Source organism: Triturus cristatus, chromosome 5_2 (assembly GCF_964204655.1).
Source record: "Triturus cristatus chromosome 5_2, aTriCri1.1, whole genome shotgun sequence".
In the NCBI taxonomy this organism is placed as follows: Eukaryota; Metazoa; Chordata; class Amphibia; order Caudata; family Salamandridae; genus Triturus; species Triturus cristatus.
Genome location: NC_140588.1, coordinates 186290969 through 186310502, shown reverse-complemented (window position 1 = coordinate 186310502; position 19534 = coordinate 186290969). Strand labels below are relative to the sequence as shown.

General features: G+C 42.2%; 1 protein-coding gene across 2 annotated transcripts in view; it reads left to right on the top strand.

The window, feature by feature from the left end:
* Positions 1-19534, top strand: part of TSHZ1 (teashirt zinc finger homeobox 1) — a 116516-nt gene that overhangs the window by 21355 nt on the left and 75627 nt on the right. The window contains exon 1 of one of the 2 annotated variants that reach the window (XM_085606951.1): positions 17859-17912. The exons of the other annotated variant lie outside the window; for it this stretch is intronic. The gene's annotated coding sequence lies outside the window, so the exon portion shown is untranslated. Of the gene's footprint in view, positions 1-17858; positions 17913-19534 lie in introns of those variants that run through there. 2 annotated transcript variants of the gene reach the window in all.

The following is a 19534-nucleotide window of genomic DNA, read 5'->3' as shown; positions in this document are numbered from 1 at the left end:
ACTGAACTTCCTGAGAGAAGGTGCTGCTCTCTCAGTTACTGGTTGTGTTTGAGCAGATATTATCAATTATTTCCTAAACTTAAGGAGGATGGGGCAGCAGTACTTCTCGGGGTACCTTGTTTCTGGATCTAGGCCTCTGTTTTCCAATCTGGCTCTTTCACATACAGCATCCTCACACCATCATGTGTTCCTAGTGCTTGGACATGTCAAGAGTTTTCTGAGACGTGACCGGACACTGTGCACTTGTGCAAGGAAAGGAGAGCCTCTGAGTCTCTGCGTGCACACACAGGCACCAGATCAGCACACAGTGGTCGTCGGGGGCTTTCTTTCCCTGCCTCTGACAGAGTATCCCATCTTTGCGCTCTGTGGTGAAATGGGAACTTAGAGTTCAGACGTATTGATTCCTCAGCCTCTCCGCACACGCTGCTGGCACAACGTGCCTGTGGCTGCCAGAGGTAGTTATGGCTTTTTGTATAGTAGATACCCCTGTTCAAAATAATGTCGCTGTGGTCACCAGTAGTGAGCAGAGTGCCTGCTATAGAAGATTACGCGGTTCCTTGTTTATTTAATATATTTATGTAGGTATTTTAAGAGCACAGCCTAACCTTGAACATCCAAGATACCCAGGCTAGAAAACGACATTTGGATAAAGCAGAGAACTAGGTGGGGTCCGGATTTAATACACCTACATATTTTTTTTAATGCTTTTCCAATCCTAACAACTATAATGAAGCTGTGATTATTTACTGATTATGTCCATGCATGCTCTTGTTGCAGCCACTTTACTGCCCAATATTGTTAGGTTGACTGACAGGTCAGCCAGTGTTGGATTTACTGGAGGACTTTCAATTAGGCAAAACTAAGTTATTCATTTAAGTTGTGTGGCATTACTGCCCCTTTGTAAAAGGAATTTAAACAGGAATCCTTTCAGATATTGTTTGCTTTTGGTGCGGTTCCCTCCATGCATACTTCAGCAGATTGTCCTTAAGTTTGTGTTCCAAATAGTTTTCTCTGAACTGAAACCCCTTGCCCCTAATTGCGTCTATTTTGGGGTGATCCAATCACCTTCCCACGTCTAAAAATAACTTAAACCTGCTTTTTGTAAGAGTAGATGGATGTGTCTTTCCACGATGGAAAGTACCCTGAAAAATGCATCCCAATTGATGCAGACTTACAAATTATTGCATGTCTACTATTTTTTCTTGCCAACTCACACATTCTGAACCTCCCCTTCTCCTATTAATGCAACCTTCCGTGCGTGTACCCAACAGTTTACCAAGGCAGTCAATACACATTATCAACAGGTAGCCCTTAATGCTAAACTCCATCTGTGAGAACAAATGTCTGCTGATCCTTATGCTATGACCTCAGAATGCAGGTTACTTTTTTGTACACATAATTTTTTACGGGTACATAAAATGTGTGATTGAGGCCCTTTTTCTCTAGAATGACTTGCCTGGTGTCATTTTGGCTCAGTTTTCCCCACTTGCTCCCAGAGCAGGCACTGGAAGCCCGAACACGCTAAGGACTATAATGGGAGGTGGAGGATACCATGGGGGACACCATGTCGGTCTGTACACTCTGCGCGTGCGGAGCATTAGCTAAGGCCTTGTGTGTCGTCAGTATTCCACAGACAACAACCGTCTTTGATTAATTCTTTTAGGGGAACACTACATCGAAAACGTTGCTTATAAAGGGCAGTTAAAGAGTTCAGATAACATGTATATTTTATTTGCAAACGAGTGAAAATACAACCTTTTTACAGAGGAGCATTCTAATGTACATTTTACATTGTGTGAGAAGCAGGACACACCAAAACCAGGAGGCAAACAGAATGCCATTTTTCACGGTTTTCCTCCCGACCCCTGCTCCGTGGCTGTGTGGCTTCGCCTGCTTCTCCCAGTCAGTCAGGCCCCCCTGGCTTGCTGCAGCACCGCAGCCAGTGTATACGTACCACGGCGGGGCCATAAACGAGGGAGCGCCAATCAATCTCCCCGGGAGAAGCAATGAGCATTAGAAGGCCACTATCCTGTGACTAAACACACCCCTTTTATGGAGTGTTGGTGCTAATAAAGGACAGCTTATTACTGAGGCAGAGACCAAAGCCGGGGTGAGGTCAAGCATGACTGGCAGTCATCAGTCATTCCTAATGATACTTTTCCCGTGCTTTCTAAGGGATTTCTGAGCAGAGTGCAAATCACTCGGGGTCATCCATAGTTCATGTACCCACAGATGGCAGGCCTTGAAAGACTTCAGTTTAAACTTGTAAAATTGTTTTTCCCCCTCCTGTGTTTTTGGAAGTTGGAAAGCGCCGTCCCAACTCTCCCTCCTGCCCTCGCCCCCCTCCCTCTCCCCCTCCCACGCGCACATTTGGATCACGCATTCTTCGCAGATTCAGCAAGCGGTGTTGTTGCGCACTTCGCGTGCGTTCCGCAGACCCCCGCGCACATGTATTTTTCATGTCGCTTGTCGCCTTTAATTATTACCTTTTGATGTCTGTTGGTGACCGGAGAGCTTAACAGGATATCTGCCCCCCTTCTTAAATTTCTCGGAGTGAAACCCAGCCGGTGCCCCTGACAGATGTCTGTTCCTCACCTTCAGGATTATTTTATAAATCCCCTTCTGATGAGCGGAAGTGTCACATCAAGGACAGGCCATAAAGTAAAAGTATAAACCTTTGAAAGGAGGTAGACCTTGGTAATAAAAAACGAGACTGCACACCATATAAATTTTGTACCTACGAGAGAAAATACCTTTTTCACTTGTCTAGTGTTTTGTTGTTTTTTGTTAACGTTTGCAACTCCAGGTTTTCCCCTAAAAAGCAGCCCTCTTCTGTTGTTCTGTTTCAGTTGTGTATTTTCTTCTCTCTCTCTTTTTTTTTGTTACTTTTAGTTTTCCTTTGAAACGTTGGTCAGGTAAAGCTTTACTCGTCTTTTTTGATGGCGATTACAATCCTTCTGGATCGTATAGTATGTCTTGCATAGTTGCTAGGCTAGACAATCCTGTATATTTGTGTATGTTGCATGTATAATATATCCTTATCTGAAAGGACCCTGAATGATAAATGTTGGTCTCGCTCATGTCACCAATGGAGAAGGTCTAGGGAATAAAAAATGTTCCCGTCACCAGTCTCAGCGAGGCACACCTCTGCTCATTGTGTTGATGATTTATCACCTGTACCTGTTTTGGAGTCAAGGGATGGTGGTGGAGTTGTATAGGACCACTGCCAACCACTGCCAATGCTGCATGCCATGAATCCTTACTTGCCACCGCTTCCTGAATGGACGGTACATCACTCCCAGTGGTCATCGCCTGTTCCACAAAAGTCGCATGTTGTCGTCCCCCATCAGATGCGCAATTGATCCTGTGCATGTTTGCTTGCTTTTCGTGGTGGTAGGTTTGTTTTCTTCTATTATAACTGCAAAACTGCAGGTGCCAAAATGTATGATCTCTTCTTGCTTGACATGGAAAAACTGGAGCACTTCGCATCCACACATTCAAAAGCTGTACCATCTGGACCGGAATGGGCATGATTCCTTCCAGATCATCAAGATAGATAACACTATTGAACAGCATACCGAGGAAACAATAACAAAACAATAACCTTTCTTTCAAGGAGGAAGATACTTTGGATATTTTCAGATTAGAGATAAAAATAATTTTCAGGAAGGTTTTATCAAATCAAAATTTACTTTATTTCGGCGAAATGCCTTCAAAAGTATCACATACTACAGTCTAGGTAAAACCATTCATGTTAAGAACATGTTCGTACAAGTAAAAATTATGAGGGAGGTTTTATTTATATGTATGTGTGTGTGTGTGTGTGTATATAATATATATATGCATGTACATGTATATATAATAATTTTTGAAATCTCCTTTGCTCCTGTCCCAACCCCACCCCACGGCGTGATATAGTTGGTGACCTTAACGTCTCACACTGGTTTAGCAAGGCTCCCATTTAGGGAAGTACCTCAAGTGTGAGGGAATACATCTTGCTGGCATGTTTAATGCTGCCCCTCAGAGAAAACCAGCACGATCAGTAGAGGGACCAAATTACTTGGTGTCACCAGTAATGCCATTTTACTGTCCTGTGCTTCCCCATGGATATCAAGTAGTGGTTGTCTAGGGTAGCCACCTCTACCTCTTGCTTGCTCTTTGGCATTTTTAGGTCTCGCCTGACCCACCGCAGGACTCAGTGATCATACAAGCAGCTGTAGTGACAGAAAGTGAACAGGGATCTTAGAGTCTTTTTAGGTGTGACATGTTTGGTGCGTGCACCATTCATGGGAAACATTGCATTTTGTTCTTCTTTTAATTAAGTTGAACAAGGCTGGCTCTTGCGCCATTCAGGTCAAACATTTAGTATTCTGTTTTTAGTTCAATTAGGTTTGATGTGTATGGCACCTGCGCCATTCCTGGCAAATATATTGTAGTCTGTTCTTACCCTGGGCTTTGGGTGACGGTCCTTCCAGCATTGGCTTCCTTGTCTTCTATACTTTAAACTGTTGTCTTAAATACACTGTCAATCACATCTTGGCTCAGCCCACTGTTCTAGTCTCACCATGTTCTGTTCTGTGGCTGTTTTGGTGTGTCCTTCCCCTTAACTAGAATGCACGAAAGCCTATTTTTATACGAAATCTGTCCGCAAGAAGCTCAGGAGCGCTAGGGAGCCAGAAGGCAAAAGCCTCGTATAGATGCTGCAGAAAAAAGTGTTGCTTCATTTTCTGTATGATCAATTTTCAGTTGCTTTTCTCAGTGCTTGTTCTCAAGTGCTACCAACATGGTGGCCATCTTGAAAGACCGTTTTACATCCACTGTTGTTGTGTTACCATGCCAAGATGGTCATCATGTCATTACTGGTCAGCGTGTGACATTTGTCAAAACTGTTGGCTGTGCCAGTGCTTATTCTTTTTGTAGTTTCCTGTCTTTCATGTCTCCTTTCGGCATCAAATAGGAGGATCCTGAAGGGCTAAGTTTGGGACAGGTGTTACATTTGTGATGCCTAGGGAGTCCTAGAGATTGTAATGTAGTTCTGCCATTTTGCTGAATCGATATCCATGTGCCTTCCTATTACAGATCACTATGATCTGGTAATTTAGTCCACTTTGTTCTACAGAACTACATACAGAATGTAACACACTGAATGTGCTAATTGATAATTGAAGGAATAGAATGTAGTATCTCATGGCTATGTTTTCCGCTTTAGTAACCTTTCTTTTTGCCGGTCAATTTCCTCAGTCCCAAAATAAATACTGTACTTTGGAGCTGCCTGTGTGTGTAAACTTACTACCAATATCACAGAACTGCGCTGTTTCAAACGGTATCATTTGCTTAAACAGATTGTACAGATTACATATTTGAGCAAAGGGGATAATGTGACGTCAACAAATGTACGTTTGTGTTTTTAAAAATTACGGCAAGTGATTAAGGTCACACAGTCTTGTTGGCCGCAGGTCATGTGTGTATGTGATTTACTTGTGCTTAAAAAGCAGTTGTTTAAGAGGAACCAATTTTATTAGCAAATGCAGGACCAAACAGATTTAGGCTATGTTTTTAAAAATAAATAAGTATTTGTATTCGTAAGTAGCCCCATGGCAAGGAGCTTTGGAAGCACTCTCTCGCTGCACCCGCCCTTCCAGAACCTTCCAGGCAGACCTGACTGTTAAACCCTCGGGCCTTCGATTCCCCCCTGATTACAGTATGCAAGCCATCTATCAAACACGGTCTTATCTGTTTGTAAGGCAGCCCAGGACGCAGATTTAAGTCACAAGCTTTGGCGGCAAGTTGGAGTGTGGTTAATAATTGACCAATGCAGCTTTTATTTATCACAGCCCAGCACATTTCACCATTAGCCGGTTAATTTATGTTGAGTGTAAGCTGTCGTTAAATCTGTTTTTCAACTTAAAATAAAACAACACAATCTATTTTTCTACCTTTTCTTTTTTTTATTAAGAAACAAAATCCTTGCACAGGGAAGAGTTTCACTCGGTGCCAAAAAGTTGATTTCCTTTTCAGTGGAGCCGTTCATCACCGGCCCTCCCAGCTGCAGTGTCAGCCACTGACAAAATGACATGTGTCATTTATCAAAGGGGCCCAGCCGGGCCTTGGGAAACGCACAAGACAAAGCCTGGGAGAGTTCATTTTGCAGTCGCCTCCTACCCTCTGCTCGCCTCTTGCCAGGAAGGGCTGTGATGTTTCTCTCTACACTGTGTTACTGTAAGTCCTTCAAACCTTCACAACATTAACCCTCACCACCACAGTGGTATCTTCCACTGAATAACCACCGAATACCCTAAAACCTAAAAAGCAATCTTTTTCTTGTGTGTTCGTGGCCAAGGAGGGACAGTTTTCTTTAAGACAAATAAAAATAATTCGAGTTAGGGTAGCAAACTGCAATAAGCCATTATCACAGGAAGTTCATAATCAAAAGGAGCTAAAAGCTAGCCTCTCGCAGGTGAATGTAGTTTATTGGTGTTATTTGCAGTCCTATACGTTTTGCAGGTGTCTGGTTAAAGGTTAGTGTGTTTAGGGAGGGAGGTGCATTTTGATAACAATATGCAGCGCCACACGAGGCCACACTTGGAAACCTGATGTAGAGTGGTGGTAAGAAAAGTGTCAAGGCAAACATATAAAAAGGTATTTAAAAAGTGTGGACAGACTGAGTGGGGGTTTCACTGGTGACCAGAAGCATCACCTGGTGTGTGGAATAAAGGGAGAAGGGGTGAGGAGGAAGTTGAGAAGAGGGGACAGGTAATTTCCTGTTTTGACATGTGATGTAACTTTTGCAATTGTATACTTTGATCCTAAATATTTGTTTTGTATTTCATTTATATTGCGCATCACTGAAATAGTAAATAACTTTGAGAGGTGGTTCAGATGAAGACTGAAAGAAAGCCATATACAAATATATTTTCAAGTTTGTCCGAACCGGGGCAGATTTGTCACTCCTTGCAAGGTCGGTGGGAGAAAGGTTTCCATAGACAAAGGGCCAGTGTGGAGAAGCGATGTCCACCGAACGTGATAGGTTGAGTCTTGGGAAATAGACAAAGACACAGTGTGCTCTAACACAAGCTGTGGCAGTTGAACTTTTTGCAAGGTGCCAATACATACAGATGTTTATACACATGAAACAAGGGTTCTTACAGATCACTTTAGAACTCTCTCAGATTCATGATGGGCATTCAGAACCATGCAAGCACATCTTAGGCCTTATTGCCAAAGATCTGCCTCACTGCTTCATTTTCAATATTTTGCGGCTGGGGAATTACAGTTTTTGGTCAAATCCTGGTGAACTGGACTTTTCAAGGTAGGAGCTAATCTCAGTCCCAGTGGAACAGTGCAGGCTCTTTTCTAGGCTATGGGGATGAAGTTGAAAAGGCGAGGGACTTGATACTTGATAGGGACCCGAGTAAATCACCAAGTTAATCTGAGGATAGAGAGACCTGTCAGGCCCTTCTCTGCATCACTGGATGGGATATGTTGGTTAAGGATTAACATTAGCTGAATTGATAAACTGGGACTAGGGGGTGATCCTGGATTTTGAAAGGCGGAGCCTGTACACGTAAAACTGAATGCCTTCCTGTATTCCTTTTCCAAGAGGTAATGGGTTTGGACTAGGTAGTGTTTATGTATGTTAGCTGGTGAAAGGCAAGTAATGCTGTTTACCATTAGAATCTATGAGTAACACACTGGATTATATTGAGTAGTGACTGACAGGAGGGCACGTGGAATTGCAATCACCTATAAATATAACCTTTAAATACGTTTACCCTTGACCCTTTTATTTATCTTTTGCACTGAGTTTTTGATATGCCATCAGTTTGTTAAATTGATGATAGAGGAATGTTTATGGGAATTTCTGTGTGCACTGAAGAGAAACATTTTTTTGCTCATTTTATACCACATTCCTGGTGGTCATTTTTCGCCGTACGTTTTCACTTACAGGTTCGAGGAATGAATGGATGGTGTCAGATAAATGTAAACAGTCTCTCCAACTTCAGCACCCCTCACTTCCACCATTGAGGCACCAGTTGTATCATCTCTAAATGCGTCATATTTGTGGGTGGGTGCATACACCCTCTTGAAGGTGGCTGATCCCTTTAAGCTCATTTAAAATACTGAATCCAGAAAATCTCTGGCCAAATTTAGAAGCAGACCTGCCTGACTAGAGGTGAAAAGCTTTTAACCAAGTACCAACTAATATCGAGGCACCACAGATGGCTGTGGGACACCCATATTGTCCTAAAAACAGTATTTTAAAGCCTGTTTGTTTAGTTGCCTCTAAACCACAAAGTTGAACATGGTTGTATTGTGCCCTCTCGTGTGCAGTCGCAGACAGAAATGTGCACATTTATCTTGTTAAAACGTTTGAGCAGAGGTATGTACAGGTGTAGTATGATTTCATTAGGTGTATTTTCTTTCAGTTGCAGAAAATCATAGATCTACTCTTGGGCCTAACCGGATATTATAAACTGGAGGCCACTGTACGACCTACAGAGCAAAGTCAGTAAGGCCAATTTTCCTACCGTTGTCTGTTTTTGGAATCAAGGAATACACAGTTCCCTGTTCGTAGACTGATGAGAAAGTGCCCCAGTTGATGGTTGTGAAAGAAATGACACAGTATTAAATTACATTGCATAACTCATCTTAAACACTAGCTGTACTACAAACAAAAATTGGTGAACGATTGCCAAAATGGCTCCAACGTTTCCCTCTGTTAATTAACTCTAATCCACCTGCCAACTGGCATTGTGTGGTGTGTTTTTAATTGTTTAAGACTGAACATGGTACTGTGGCTAAAACGCGCCATGATGTGGACAGGCATGAAGGTAGAGTGTCCGCGCAGACACCTGAAGGCATCAACTCAAATGCGGGTTTTGAGAAATTGTGTTCATTCTCTTTTTCTAGACCGAATCATGAGTTTTTGTGGCAAAATAGTCATGTGTTGCATGGAAAAGTATATTCTAGTGCTGTTGGCGCACTTGCTTAACGTACCCAAGGATATTCTTACGCCACTCAAAACATGGGACTTTGACTTTGGGTCAGTGGAATGCTTTGAAACTCCCACTCTGGCTTCAAAGCTACATTTTGTGATATGGGACAAAAACTAAGGGGTCGTTTTTGTAATGGGGGTTTGCAGCAGTAACTTCCAGTAAGCACATTATTATATGTTAATTAAAACAAAATAGTCCATGTGTGACTGCCTATTTGTAGCTTTCTTTACTTCACCACTTCCAGGAAAATGAAGAAACCGAATTCACAAGAGGCTCTTTAGCTCCCACACTGACACCTTACATTTTTTTTGCCAAGCTCTTTGGGATTCCCACTGTTGGCTTGTTTACACTTTTAAGATGATCGGGTATGCCAACTGTACCCATACATGAGGGCGTATCTCTTTTTTACCACATTCTGATTGTTCCTTACTTTTTACTTGCTGTTACGAAAAATAGCCCTCATTCGTTATCAGAGAGTCTCTAAAAATCAATTACTTTCCTTTAGTAAATGTTTGTATGTTTGATAATGGGAGAACTAGTTCCTACCTGTACAGAAAAACAATTTTCAGCGGCTGCTAACATTTTTTACCAACTGTGGTGGTATGGTTCTTTCTAATCTTTGTGGAGCTAAAGTTTATTTATAGGGCCTTGCAAGTGTGTGGACCAGAGCTTCACAAGGATTTTGAACGCTTCATTGTAAAGATGCTGAGCTGTGGATATAACTTCTTGGGAGATTTCATCAGGCCAGGGGTGTGCAAACCAATGCATAAAGTACAAGGAGTTTATGTCTATCTTTTTGTTTCTGCCTGGTTGTGTAGTAACAATCATGGGAGGGTCTTTAAGATATACTTTGTTACGGTAGTAAGCCGGTGATTCACGTAGGGTCTTTGAGGAGAAAATAGTAATGCAGGCGACTGGTTTTGATCTCCTCTTGTAATTCTGGAAGAGCCTGGTCCTGGCTAAACATTATATATTGTGTTTTCCAATGAGATGGATGAATGTTCCATTTCCTTGTGCTCAAGGTCAAACCAGTAGCCAGTATCTGCTGATTGTGGGCAAGAACTGTCTTTATATGCCTTACTAAACTAATTTAGTTCCAACTGAAATGGGTGACAAGCCACTGTGTGGAAGTGGTTATTCTGTGAAATAGTTGCATCCTGTCCACTGAGGTGTGAGTACACCCACATTTCAATACAAGCAGTTAGTGTCCCAACGTACCCACAAGGCCAGCCATACGCTGAATTGAATTTTTGCAGAACCCATCCCACAACCTTCGTTTTAATCCTGTACCCCCTGTCTGATCAAGTGCCGATGACTTTCATTTAGGGGTCTCCCCAGGCAGCCTCTGGATTAAATTCTCATTCTTTTTCCTCTGTATCAGGTGTGGCCCCCAGCGAGAACACAGAAGCTCTCCTAGACCCCCTCTGTGGTTAATTCATTGACTGGATTGCAAACGGATTAGATATAACTGCTCATATTAAAACTGGGCAGAGTAAGCAACTCCTGTCCTGTTTAACAATGAATGAATACCAGCCAAAATTCAGTGTAAGGCTCTAGAATGACTAAAAATGTGATTTTTCTCTAGCTACTCATGAAGCATTTCATATCACAAATAAATATTAAAACTGTCATTTCGTAAAGCTGTGAAGTCCTGGATTCCCCCTTGCCTATGTCATTTAACTTACTTACCCTGCCTATCTTTGTGATACTGTGAGTATGTTGTTATTTCTCCATAGCCCCAGAATACCCCATGGCCGACAGTATGTATTGTGTAAATATCTTTCAACTCGTCCATGGTTCCTTTTTATAGAAAATCCTAAGGCTTTTAATAGGAGTGTGTGTGATACATGTAAAATGAGGGGATATTCATTGGTTCTAATATGGCTGGGATCGACTTGAGCATGTCACTCTTATATGTGTATAATTACTGGCTGGTTCCATTTTTACAGACCTCCTTCTTTGCCTTTTAACTAAAAGAAGTCACTTAAAGGAGACCCTTGTCTTTTAATTCTGATGGCACTGCTTTCTCTGTTGAGGCACACACACTTGCAAGGTGTAAATTCAAATTAAGGCTAGTGAAAGTTATGTTGATGAAGTTCAGTACTATGCCTGTTCATACGGAACTCGCTGTGGAAATACTGCATGTAAGCAAAGGCCAACCATATTGAATATTAGAATATATGGTTAAGTACATGAGTTTGGACTTCTTTCCGAAGAGGTGCAACAAGGTCTAGAAGGAAGGCAATACTAAGAGTGCAAGCAAAGGCTGAATATGATAGGCCACTAACAATGGCTGTCGGAAAGAAAATAATTTTGTATGCAGGAGCTTAATGTTGTGCAAGAAAGTGAGATCCTATGGGATTTCGGATTTCGAGGTGTCCCCCCTATAGATTGAATGATACGCCAGGCATAGAACCTTGAAAGAGATTCTAGTGTGTACGGGCAGCCAGTGAAGTAGCGTAAAGATTTGAAATGCTCTGCTAAACGTAGAGCAGAGGGAACCTTCATCCTGTGGGTCTCCTTAAAATATGACATGATTCATAAGGAGTTTTTGATGTCCAGGGCATTGCAATAGCTTAACTGAGGTCCCAACAAGCACAGTTGTAGCAGAGAAGTGTCCTTCATTGTAAGGTACATAAGAATTGTATGCAGTTTCCCCCTTTAATAGATGCAAGTCTGATCCACAAAGGAGACTAGAGGACATTTGCACTCCCGGGTCAATCCTAATACCCAGACTCTTAACTAAACTCAAGTGTGCGGGACAATAGCCAAATCAGGTAGCCCTAAGCAGGGTCACCGCCATCGGTCTGCGCCACCTCCAGCCAACACCATCCTGGAATTCTTATCAGCAAGCCTGTGTTCTTCAGTGCTCATCTGAATGGGCATACCTGTTATTGTTGCCTCTATGTCATTGGGAATCTGCCTGTAATCATTGTGCCCAGGGCTAACGCCTGTAATCATTGCCTGCATTAGAGGAGTCATTAATGACAAGAAATAGCCAACCATACCTTTACCCTTTTCTTGTGCACTGAGGTGGTCACTGACACCTATGACTGTCCACAGGCCGAGCTGTACATGCAGAGGAGTTATCTTCTGAAGAGCATGGCTATTAAAAGCAAATCACCCCATAAAAGGTGCTTTTTGCCCTATCATAGAATCTTTTATAGTAGTTCCCTCAAGTGAGCCTCTCACTCCTCTGCAAACAAGTCTCATATTGCCCACCTTTTGATGACATATAAAGCTTAGTAGAGATAAACACACTTCTTTTGTCGCCCTACTTAAAACAGGAACTAATTTCCTCATGTTTTGTTCCTGTATCCTGTTTAGCTGAACAGTTATTGACTTTTGTACCAATTTTTATAGCTTAGGATAGGCTTCCAAGTAAATTTTGTGGCATGATCCCACATTTGCAAAAAAACAATGCAATCTTTAAAGTAGATTAGGCGTATTAAGTATAGATGTTAAAAAAGCAGACCTTCGTTTCTGAGGCCTGCTTGTGGTGTCATAACTTTGAAAAACCTGCATCGCACTCTCGCCTGCCCACCCGGCGCTCCATTTCTCCAGGGTACATCATGCTCATTTTCTTGTATTCTTCCCATATTTATCCTTAGCTTGTTCCCAGTCCATTCATCTGAATCTGTGGAGCTAATGTCCTCAAAGTCACAAAACTCCATTAATATTGGGGCATCAGTAAACCTTGACAAATATTGAAAGAGATGTACCTGTGAACAATAATAGAAACATGGCAGTTTACAGAGATTCATACTGCTGTGTCGTACAGTGATCCTGGTATTCGTGATCTGGTTGAAATCAATTTACCAACCTTTGCGGCCCGGCTTCCATGGACACCTGCCATGCAAGCTGTTCCAGACTCCTTTTCCATATCAGGTAACCGATTCCGATTGCACATTCAGTTTCTGCTGTTGACTGTGCCTGCAGGCCTCTTTAAGGCAGACAACTGACCTTGTACTGCAGGTCTTACCGCTGCAACAGGGATTTGGAAACCATCTCAGATCATGGCTCATTCAACTACTGCCAGACAGTTCCTTGCATCCCATTGGCTACTTAATTCTTCAGTTTAATTCAGTGTTAGCGCTATGAAACCTTGCTTGTATACACATCCATACATTTGTAAATAAGCGTTAAATTCCAGCCTTCATCACTGTGCTGCTATTCACTGTCAGACACCTTCATTTCAGAAGCAGTGTGACAGCTGTGTCAGTGCTGTGGTTCCAGGCGGACCAACAGAACTGGATAAAGTAAACCACTTCCACTCTGTCTACTTAGAATATATCCAATTTAGCGCCATGGTCAGTGGCAGAAATGCAGTTAACTAAATGTACCAATTCTATCCTGACTCTGCTGCCTGTCCTTATATTTCCCTGCACAGCGGGGCCTTGTATCTTCGGTGTGTCCATGTAAACCTTCAAATGTTACCTGCTCCGATGCTTACGCTTCTTCCAACCCATGGCCAGAGGGGAATAGACACACCCTCCTGGGGTCCACACAGGCCCTATCACCCTACTGCCAGGAATAGGACCACACTATTTTTGTATTTTGGCCTTTAAGTTCCACATTGAGTTTTTATAAACTGGTAAGGAATAATGCTTAGTGCTCTAGAATGGCAACATTTCCAATTTGAAGTGTGTCACTCTCTTACAACCTGGCATTGGGGCACACCGGAATCAGTTGTGCACAACTATCCTCATTTACGTATGACCTGAAAGCTCACTGCTGACAAATGGGATATTGTGGAGGTCATGAGTTTAAATACCTCAAGGGAGACTCAACTTTACTTCCTTCAGAGGTTCGTAAACCGAGTACCATAAACTGTGGACAATTAATGGCTGCTTTTTACTGTTATCAGAAATTAGCAGTAGTGCAGTATTTGGCTCTCTATAAATTACAAGTTATTATTATTTCAATATATAGATTTGCTTAACCCCCATTTCTTTGAAAGGATCTTGTGTAATACTTGAAGTCACTTATGAACAATTCCTTCATCTGTAGTGAAATAGTCGCCCTCTTTTTCTAAAAGAAAAAGCCATCTGCTATTTATTTGTTCCACTTGTATTGTTATAACTTATTTTCAGTTTGCTTGGACCAATACACACTATGGCGTACCCCAGTCCCCAACGACTTTCTACCATTTGCGTTGTTGACAGCATTTTATTTTGAGTATTGGGAGTGGAGTCTCTCTTACTGCTTGTTTTGTTGTACACGTTTTTGATGGGAAGGCTAGCAGCATGGGTTTGCACCTGTTTTTTCCTGTGTATGGCTTTTGATTTACTCCCCTGGCCCCGCCAGCCAACATGTTGCCTGTCGTTATGTGTAGTGTAAACCAAGGGTCAGCCCTTCTCATATTATTGACGCATGCACGAAGCGTGTCCGTACTGTCTCAGTTTCGCAGTCTGTAAATGCAGTACGACAATCGTGCGAGTTACAACAACCATTCTGCATACATCCGTCCAGCTAACGACATTTGAACACATTGATTGGCAATAAAACAGTCACTTTGCGGTTTTTCATTTTCAACATGCGCAATCCTCAAAGTTCTTGTTGGTATTTTTCGGCTGTCGTTGGCATAATTTTTGATACGGCTGTTTACAGCATTAAAATTAAAACATGAAACAAAAAAAAATACGGGCCGAGGGGACTTAAGCCTCACAAAGGAACTTTCCAGAAAGGCAGACCTATAAATTAGCTGTTGCGCGGGCTCGCCTGTTTTCCAGTCAGGGCTGGTCCTTTCATTTGTCTGCATGAAGCTCGTTTATTTTTTGCAGCCAGATGTGGGCTGACAGCCATCACTCAGGGCTGCCTTCCCCCACCGTTAGGAGGTCGAGGGAAAACCAGTCACGTTTTCCATTTTACAGAATCCACATCAACATTATTGAAGATGGATGTATCCTTAAAGCAAAGATTGATTGTGGATATCGGAGTTATGGCGTCGTTTATCATGGTGAATATTATTTAGGCTCGGATTGTACAAGGCTGTAACTTGAGACACAGCCAGGGGAGGGACACTCTGGAAACGAGGATCCATGAACTTTAATGGATGGGCGCTTTTTCCGTGCTCCACACAACCGCAGCATGATTTACTTTTCTCACCCGGAGGAGCTGAGCTGGGCCGCCTTAAAGGGCCAGCGCACCATTCTGCCCTTTTCAGAAGAGGGATTTTAGGCGGGGACAAAGGTTCAGTCTGGAAGCATTGTATTCAAACGGTTAATCTCAGTTTTCAGATATGTGCACCCCTAAATTCACTTCTGTATTTTTACCTCAATTGTTTTTGTAGGTCAAATCGTGTAAACATGCACAACTGCTGTTTTCCTAACGATTGGCCTGAAATAGGTCACGTGATTCTCGAAATCGAGGCTCGTGTTGCTGGGCAGGTGCACTGAGCTTTGCCGATTAAGGCAAACAATTTGCACCCACCACCGCGACAATGAGGCCTCCAATGTTGGGTGTAGAGCAACCTGGTGCCACCTTATCGGTGGCGTGTAGCCTTCGCCATGGTTGCTTGGGACAAGAGAATATTGGAAGCGAATGTATTTATTAAGTATTAAAGCTTTAAGTCACATGGCTGAGCGCAGGTCATGGGGCACATTCTTCTCTTGGGGGAGAGTATAGAACGTATATATAGTGGAATTTCTTGCTAAGGGGGTGTTGCTTTCTCGGTCTGTTGTTTGGGAGTGAGGAGGGCACTGTGAGTGTCTGTCACAACACATCTGCATTGAACTCCAGGAACTGTCCCTAAATGTGGTCGTCTGGGAACTTTTCACCAGAGGTGTGTTTTGGTGCCGACGCCATACACTCTGACTTTATCGTCATCATAACCAGCAACCTTACGTGGTTTTTCTACTGGTGCTGGCGTGGGAAAACGTCATTGTGCTGTACGCATTCGGCGCTTTAGATTGGTTTTGATATGTATACACTTGGAAATGATTGCTTGTTCTGGGTTAAAATCACACATAATGTTTAAAGGCCAGGAAGTAGCCTTGGATTTTTTCCCTCTCTTTTATTGACTATAACCCAGCTGAAACAGAGTGTATGTGTGTAGGTGCCAGCACTGAGGACTTTAGAGATGCTTTCTCAAAGTTGCTCATGTTACCAGAAAATCCTGGCTATATATATATTCACTGAAAAAACCATAGGTTTCACACACGTTATAGTTAGGAATTAGCATTTAAAAAACCTTGCTAATTCACTGAAAAAACCATAGGTTTCACACATGTTATAGTTAGCGGAAATTTTACTGATAAAAAACCAATGAAATTCCCCCGTTATAGTTAGTGCAGGCAACTATAACTCACGCGACCGCAATCTTCTGCTGATGCTAATACTGTATTTAGACACTTATTTGCCCATGTCTTCTTCCATACATTTTTAGCTATACATATATTACAAATATTTTTTTTTCATAAAGACACATATGTCATCAGCAGAAGATTGCGGTCGCGTGAGTTATAGTTGCCTGCACTAACTATAACGGGGGAATTTCATTGGTTTTTTATCAGTAAAATTTCCGCTAACTATAACATGTGTGAAACCTATGGTTTTTTCAGTGAATTTGCAAGGTTTTTTAAATGCTAATTCCTAACTATAACGTGTGTGAAACCTATGGTTTTTTCAGTGAATTTGTACGTTTTTTTAAATGCTAAGTTACTTTACGCCATTCGTGGCGTGCGCGCCCACTTAACGCAGTTCGTTCCGTGCGCGCACGGTGCGCTTCGCGCACCGTGCGCGCACAGTGCGCTTCGCGCACCGTGCGCGCACAGTGAGCACGCGGTCCGCTTCGCGCACCGCGCGCCCACTTTACGCAGTTAGTGGCGTGCACGCACGGTGGGCACGCGGTGCGCTACGCGCACCTCGTGCCCACGTTACGCTAGATGGGCCATGTACTTACTTGTAGGTACCAAAAAACAAACAATAAACACAAGGGCTCTTTTTAGAGCCACCTTATATCTAAACACTTAAATGCGATTTTTTTTAAATTTGTTTTATTAAGTTTTTTTTCGGGTGCGCGCTGGGTGCGCGCACTCGGCGATATTTTTTAACAAAATATTAATCTTTTTTTTTGCCCTACAAGGTCCTACTTTGACCCCCTTACAATGCCTACTGGGTCTATTTCTACCCACTCTGCCCCCTTTTCAAGTTCTCCCCCTTTGTTTATCACCCCCTCTTTATGCGATAGACAAAATGGCGGCCGCCGCTTCCTGATTTCCACCGATTCGAATGTTTACTAAGATCTAACAACCAATCAGAATTGCGCTCGCGCACGGCGAGGTGCGCGCACCCAGCGCGCACGGAGCGCGCTTAGATATATATATATTGATTTAAAGGCTATTTTCTCATAATCTACTGAACAGATTTACACCAAACCTACAAAAGGCACTTCCTTGACCTGGGGACTACCTCTCTGCCAAATTTCTAGTAATTCTGTTCAGCCGTTCGGGCTGTAGCCCTGTCTAAAGGTCCTATGGAAAAATGCATGGGGAAAACGCGTTTTGGGACCCCCTTTTTTCTCAGCCCCCGCTTGACGAATCCCCCCGAGACTTTCAGGGTAGGAGCGGAGCGTAGCGCCCCACCTATTTTGAAAAATTCACGAGGATTCGTCGACCGGCGCCAAAGTTATTCAAAATAGAATGTTGAGGTTTTCCTATGGAAACGTGGTCCTAACTATAACTACCTACTGGCGACCGCCAGTAGGTAATATATATATATATCTATATATGAATATATGAACATATGAACAAACAATCCCGCTTCCTTAGATACTTCCATCGAAGAAGGCACGGACATCAGGCTGTTAGGAATATGACTTCTTTTATTATTTCAGGTCACCCTCGACCCGGACATACGAGAGACGCGTTTCGGCTTCACAGAAGCCTTTGTCAATCTGATTGGCCCCACCATCAGGTAAGTATATATAGTGTGTCCTTCCCTCTTAAGGCATTAATAAACACAGAAGAAATACTTTCAGGCAATGCTTTGATATATATACATGCTAAAACTCATAAAACAAATTAAAAAAAATATATATATATATATCTTTTTTTTCTAATAATGTTTCACACTTTTCAACTAACCAACTATCATTGCAGTTACTGTAAAAAAAAAGAATATAATTGCCACCCCTCCCCACCGGAATGTTGTCCTAGAACAGTTGCGAATACTGTGGACTGGGAGCTTTATGGCAGAGTTTAATTTGTAAGATACTATACCGTATGGAAGAGTATAATTTGTAAGAAACTATACCTTATGGCAGAGTATAATTTGTAAGATACTATACTTTATGGCAGAGTATAATTTGTAAGATACTATACCTTATGGCAGAGTATAATTTGTAAGATACTATACTTTATGGCAGTGTATAATTTGTAAGATACTATACCTCATGGCAGTGTATAATTTGTAAGATACTATGCCGTATGGAAGAGTATAATTTGTAAGATACTATACCTTATGGCAGAGTATTATTTCTATGATACTTCTCAGAACCTTCTGTGACATAAGACCTGCTCTCAAGATTACTTGCTAGTACCTTATAGAGTTTGAATAATGTGTTAAAGTGTAACCGACGCCAGAATAGTGTGCCAGATTATAATAGCTACCTGAATTTTGTTCCAGCCCACAACAGTCATCTGGATATTTTGCCTGGGAATGATTCCAGTCAGCCTGCCATGACACAGAATAATGTACATCAGAATTGTGTAGGAGGAAGTCATATCGTTAGTGTTCGTCCCAGAGATTAGAATGGGAGTTCTTTGATACAATCTAGCTGGATAAGGTTTGGAGTTATAGCTATGCCAAGCTCTAGGACCTGTTTAAAAGTATGTTAGCATAAGGTACTTGCCATTGTGGTTTTAAAAACTGGCAATCACAATTTCAGCTGCCATGTGAATTTTTGAATTTATGAGAAATCAAAGCTGGGACTGTGCATACCTTTTAAACAGACTTCTCGTGTGAGACTTCCGTTTAAAATCAAGGCCTTGGCTGTTGCTGGCATGAAGGATCAAACTTGTATTTCATGCGAAAGGTCAGAGAGGTTCTTGATTTGTTCAGAGATCAATAGCTTCACCACATTATACTGAATAAGTAAAATAAACTTGTTTAGTCAGGTTACTTTGCACTTCCACCTTTCCAAATCAAGTCATGCTTTTGGATTGAGGTCATTCGTGGGAAGCACCTAATTCAAGAATATTGTGCCAGGAGATAATGCACATCAGAGCAGTGTGCCAAAAGGTAATGGCCGCCAAGCGTGACAAACAATAATCCCCATTAGAATGTGGTGGCAGATGATACAGGCCATCATAACGTTGCCTAGGTTAACATGTCCCCTCCACTGAATGCTGACTGAATCTTGAAGCATCATTTTGTCGGCTATAGGAGCAATTCAGGTTTCTCTTTGTAGTATTTACAAGAGAGCAGACTGACTGTGTGGCGGGGTGTGAGGATCCTGCTGGGTTTTCTATATTCTGTTTTAAGCACAGTCCTAAAATATCTAAGCAGATAGAAGCAAATTTTTCTTACAAAATGGA